Genomic DNA, 5,619 nt, shown 5'->3' with positions numbered 1-5,619 from the left:
CACAATTGAAAAATTCTTACAATAACTTCTATAATATGCACTCATCCCAATAAACCTCTGCACAGATTTCTTGCTCGTTAGTACTGGGTGATCCACGATTGCCTGGATCTTGTCTTGCAACGGGACTCTCTTACTTTGTCAGACCTCATGACCAAAGTAAATTATCGTTCCCTGAGCCCAGCTACATCAAGGTGCTGTATACAATGTTATGATATATAAAATGAAAAAAAAGGTATTGCATAGTGTTCTCTAGGTGATGTGTCAATGTTCAAAAGGCTCTGATTCCAATGTTATAAATAAGATAATAATAAATGTTTATTTAGGTAAGGTACATACATACAAGAGATTTTACAAAGTTTGTTGGATTAATAGATAGAGCTAGTACATACAATGCCTAAAGCCACTATTACGCAAAGTGTTTCGGGCAGCAAGGTGCTGTATACAATGCACTCAAGGTGCTATATTCAGTGTTCTCAAGGTACTGTATACAGTGTTCTCATAGTGTTCTATACAGTGTTCTCGTGGTGCTGTATACAATGTTCTCATAGTGTTGTATACAATGTTCTCAAGGTGCTGTATACATTTATCTCACCATTCTGTATAGAATGTTCTCGGGGTGCTGTATATAATGTTCTCATAGTTCTGTATACAATGTTCTCAACGTGCTGTATACAGTATTCTAATGGGGCTGCATACAGTTTTCTTAAGGTCTTTTATTCAATGTTCTCAAGTTGCTGTATACAATGTTCTCATGGGTCGGTATATAGTGTTTTCAAGGTGTTGAATACAATGTTTTCAAGGTGGTGTATACAATGTTCTGAAAGTGCTGTATACAGTGTTGTCAAGGTGCAGTATACAGTATTGTCAAGTTGCAGTATACAACGATCTCAAGGTGTTGTATACAGTGTTTTAAGGTGGTGTATACAATATTCTCAAGATACTGCATACAATTTTCTGAAAGTATTGTTTACATTGTTCTCAATGTGCTTTTAGAATGTTTTCATAGTGCTGTATACAATGTTCTCATGGAGCTGTTGTTATGACCCCATGTAGCCTGGGTAGAACGAGTCTACCTTGGGAGAGTTATTCTGCCGTCTGGATCTGATTGAGATGTCAGAGGAAAGATGTATATATTAAATATATAATAAACATCAGTGAATAATTTAAGAATATGAGCAGCGGACGAACATTTAAATAAGTGACATATAATGAGATGTCGATACTTCGGTGACGTGACGTGACGCTAGCCGGATGTCGTGACCTCACTTGAGCTACGGCAGTCGTCAGAGATGGTTGTACTTCATTGATCTTCTTGAAGGAGGTAGAATATAGTTCCCTGTGTCAGGGCTGGAGTGAAGGTTACTTGTTTGCAAGTGTGATGAAGCTGTTGGGGATTTAGTACACCATTTTTCTGTGATTTTGATATATTAGAGGCGACCTGGAAGTGTGTGATGGTCGCGCCTTTCTGGAACTCTAATTCTGTTGCTTCTTCAAGAGGAAGGAAGTAAGCAGGCGTTTCTGTTGTGGAGTCTGCTGGGCGACTCCGTGTCCTCAAGTCAGGACTAGAAGAAGACTTGTAAAGCGATTTTTGTGGGCGGCCTGTGTGAGCGCCAGGGCCTGAGCGCCCCTACGTCATAGATCCCTGCGGTAAGCCTGTTTAATCGTTTGTTAGATTAGCTTCCAGTGTTTGATCGTGTGCCCAGCGATCATGGTAAACATATGTATATATAGGGTAGAAATTTTGTTGAGTCATTGAGCTGAAATAGGAAATTTAAGTTTGGAGAACATGCTGGAGGGAGGGCGGAGTGGTACATCTTCTCTCTCGAGAGGTCAGTGGATGACTGAGGGGTGGAAGCCCCAAGCATCCCAACGGGAGAGGCTGCCCCCAGCGACGCGTCAAGATATGTTCCCAGGTGGACCCACAAAGGATGGGGGAGGACCCCACCGCGGCGGTGCCATAGTGTTTGAAAGGATGTCGGGTGGAGGAGTATATTTGATGTGAATACATTTATTTATGATTGGTCACTTTATATTGGCATGGCGATGGATTTGTAGGTTTGTGTGGGAAAAGTTAGTGAAGGAACTTCGTACCAGAAGAGGAGTGTATGCTGAACTCCAAGTGTGAGCTGAAACTCATAGTGGGAGCTGAACTGCAAGGTGGAGTAGGACTTCCAGTGAGGAGTGAACTTCATGGACATAGTGAATCTTCAAGTAGTGTAGGGAGCTACATGTCTTTGTGCGAAGCCGTGTGAGAGAGCTTCACTGACATTCGAGGAAGACTTCAGATGCAGCAGATTGGAGGAACTACATGGAGTACCTAACATGATCTTGAGGACCCAGAGAGATGAATTTGATAGTAGATCTCGAGGAATAGAACAGAGGAGCGTTCGGACACAGTGAGGTTTAAGGGAGTGCTTGATTGTGTTTTGACATGAAAGGCGCAGAGCAAGATTTGAGGTTGATGTCTGTTTTATAGTAGGAGTTATACGAATATTTTTATACCCTGTATTTCAGCCCAAAGCAGAGAAGCCGCCCATCTATTTTGAGATGATTTCGGGGCTTAACGTCCCAGCAGCCCGGTCGTTGACCAGGCTTCTTTTATTTGGTACACATCCCCAGGAAACCGCCCGTAGCAGCTGTCTAGCTCCCATGTATCTATTTACTGCTAGGTGAACAGGTGCATCAGTGTGAAAGAAACTCTTCCCATTTGTTTCCGCCACCACCGCGGATCGAACCCGGAACCTCAGGACCACGAATCCTGAGCACTGTCCACTTAGCTGTCAGGCCCCTACTAGCTACATTACTTCATCAGGTGATAAATGTTTTTCTGTTTTAATAATTAGTGCACACATACATATGACTTTCATACACCATTAAGAAGCTGCGTATCACCCAAACTTGATCAAGATCATATTGTGATGTATATTCTTAAGCCTATGAAATAATACAGGGTACAATACACCAATATTAAATAGTAAATACAAAAACAAGTACAGTACCATTCTGTATAATAATGTACAAAAGGATGTACTGTACTTTACTCCATTACAAAGAAAACGCCATGTAAGAGTTTGCTAACTTTAATACCGTAAGCCACTGAAATAAATATTTTTCTCATAAATCTAAAAAATATGCAAACTGTACTGTATAATTTTGTGTACAGTACCACTGTACTGTATAATTTTGTGTACAGTACCACTGTACTGGATAATTTTGTGTACAGTACCACTGTACTGGATAATTTTGTGTACAGTACCACTGTACTGGATAATTTTGTGTACAGTACCACTGTACTGTACCATGCCTTACTGTACTGTACTTCCAAAATTAAAACATGTTCACTTCATCACCATCATCCTGGGAGCAATGTTCATCGTAATCAATTCTTGGAAAAGTAATTGACATGCATAGGGACATAGGGAAGACGCATCTGGGATATCTGAGTTTAATTGCGGCATCCCTTACATTCAAAGGCATTGTTGCGTACAGTAGCAATAAGATCACACAAGTTGCACACATGAACAGAATATGGGTCACTGACTTCAGACAAACGCACACGGAGAAACTGTGCGGTGCCATGAGCAATCTGGCAATCTCGTTCCATCTCACCGAATTGCAAGCTACCTTCCCTTGCACGACCTCCCATAGGCTACATAACCAAGACCTGCACAGGCCACCTTGCACGGGAAGGGATTTTATCATCTACCATATGCTTCAAACGATGATAATATGTAGGAGTCAAGAAAATCTGAGCATTCATCTTCCGTCCAGTGTGACCACAATACATAATCTCATTGCCTCTTAATTGGTAGTCATACCCTTGTAACAAATTGTATTTTTCTGTACATTCACGGCATCACTGAAGGGCGTAGCATCACCAATTTCACCCTTGTTGGCACCAAGCTTTCCTCGTAAAGCTTCAATTAAATGGCCAATTGTCATTCGGGAAAGAATGGCATGAGGATTAATAATGGTGTCAGGAGTTATACCTTCTGCTGTAAAAGGCATATCCTCCACCCTGTACTGAATACTACAGATACCTTTTTGTCCACGACGGGAGGCAAATTAATCACCAATCTGGGGAATGCGTACAGACCTTACACGTATCTTGATAAAATGATCACCATCTACGTTCACAGTCAGCATGACATGGTCCACAATGCCAGTTTCCGAGCCCCTCAAAAATACACTGGCATCTCTCTTCCTGAACCGTCTTGTATGACCATCTAATTCATCCTCATTTTCTGGCAGTGATGGTTTTGCCCAGTTACCCGTGGCCAGAGAATATCGCAGTCCATCAGAAATCAACTAAGGCTTAACTGCAACATCCAACCCATACTCTTGACCTTTATCTAAGAGTTTCTGAGCGTGCATACGAACTTCTTTCATTAAGTTCCGGAATAATCCTCGGGAAAGTAAGGTCATGAGAGGACCGGCCAAATCTAGCCACTTGTTTCTATAGTGATCATGATCATCTAACTCTCGTCGACCTAAAGCGGCAAGCAAAAGCCAGTGAACCATGTACTCTAGAATGTATGCCTTCTTTGTCTCACAAAAATCTGATACACCAACGTGAGGTAACATTTCTTTCTGCAAATCTCACGGGCATATTTATGCGCTTCTCTTTTGTTACACCAAGTCGAATACCGAGTAAACCAATAAAGTTCAATGCAACATTCTGCTCCTGAATTACAAAGGCTTCGTCCAGAGATGGCTTTACCATTTCCATCATCTCAGGATCATCAAAATCATAGATGATATGTTCAAAAATATCTCGATCTGCTACAAAGCCCAAAGCACGAAACACAATAAACAAAGCAGATTTATTAGCACTACTTCCACCCCTAGCTATTATAATGATCCAAAGAGTGGGTACAGGTCGTGCAGAGTGCTCAATACACGAGCGCGTTTCGCACTTGTAAGCATATTTACTTTCCTTCATACTGGACACGTACACGGTGTTTGTCGCCATCTTCTCCTGGGCAATCAGCATTTTCTCTGAGCCGTTGATAATGAATTAAGGATCAAGAGGGCATTCGTTAACTTCGTGAAGTTATACAGGAGTATAACATATACCTGTGTATAACATAAAAGAAGTATGCATATTTAGGTTGCAGTAGGTTGTGAACTGAGGAGTGAGCAGCAAACTAGTATGTGAGATTTTTTCTACGCCTACCTCCCTTAGGAGGTGGACTACAAGTTTAAAGGCTGCTCACGGCAGTTAAGCATGAGTCCAATAGAAAAAGGAAAAGTGGGAGCAAACCGCCAGGCCTCCACCACCAGGGGTGAAAACCTGTCCACAATAGGCCGCTGGCTCCTCCTAGTTAAACAGGACGTTAAAACTAATAAAGGGTAACCGACGGGTTCTCACAATCAAATATTTATATTTGATGTGGCTCTATGAATTGGAATTCGAATTCCCAAGAACAGCCGTCATATCAAGATCACATCAACATTTAATCGTAATATGCAGAAATATGGTGGAATAATATGGTTGAAGGGATGACAACAAAGACCGTTTTCTATAACATAACAATTCATTAATAACAAGAGACTAACTACTACATTACCGAGTTTACGTTACGTTAATGTCCATCCAGTGGCACGATAACAAACAGC

At 41.4% G+C, this 5,619-nt stretch overlaps 1 pseudogene; it reads right to left on the bottom strand.

Annotated features, from left to right (window-relative positions):
* Positions 1 to 3,223: 3,223 nt before the first annotated feature.
* LOC138363517 (DNA-directed RNA polymerase II subunit RPB2-like) lies at positions 3,224 to 5,053 on the bottom strand (annotated as a pseudogene).
* Positions 5,054 to 5,619: the final 566 nt, after the last annotated feature.

The sequence above is a fragment of the Procambarus clarkii genome, chromosome 11, assembly GCF_040958095.1.
Source record: "Procambarus clarkii isolate CNS0578487 chromosome 11, FALCON_Pclarkii_2.0, whole genome shotgun sequence".
Classification (NCBI taxonomy): Eukaryota; Metazoa; Arthropoda; class Malacostraca; order Decapoda; family Cambaridae; genus Procambarus; species Procambarus clarkii.
This window is presented reverse-complemented; position numbering and strand designations above follow the sequence as displayed.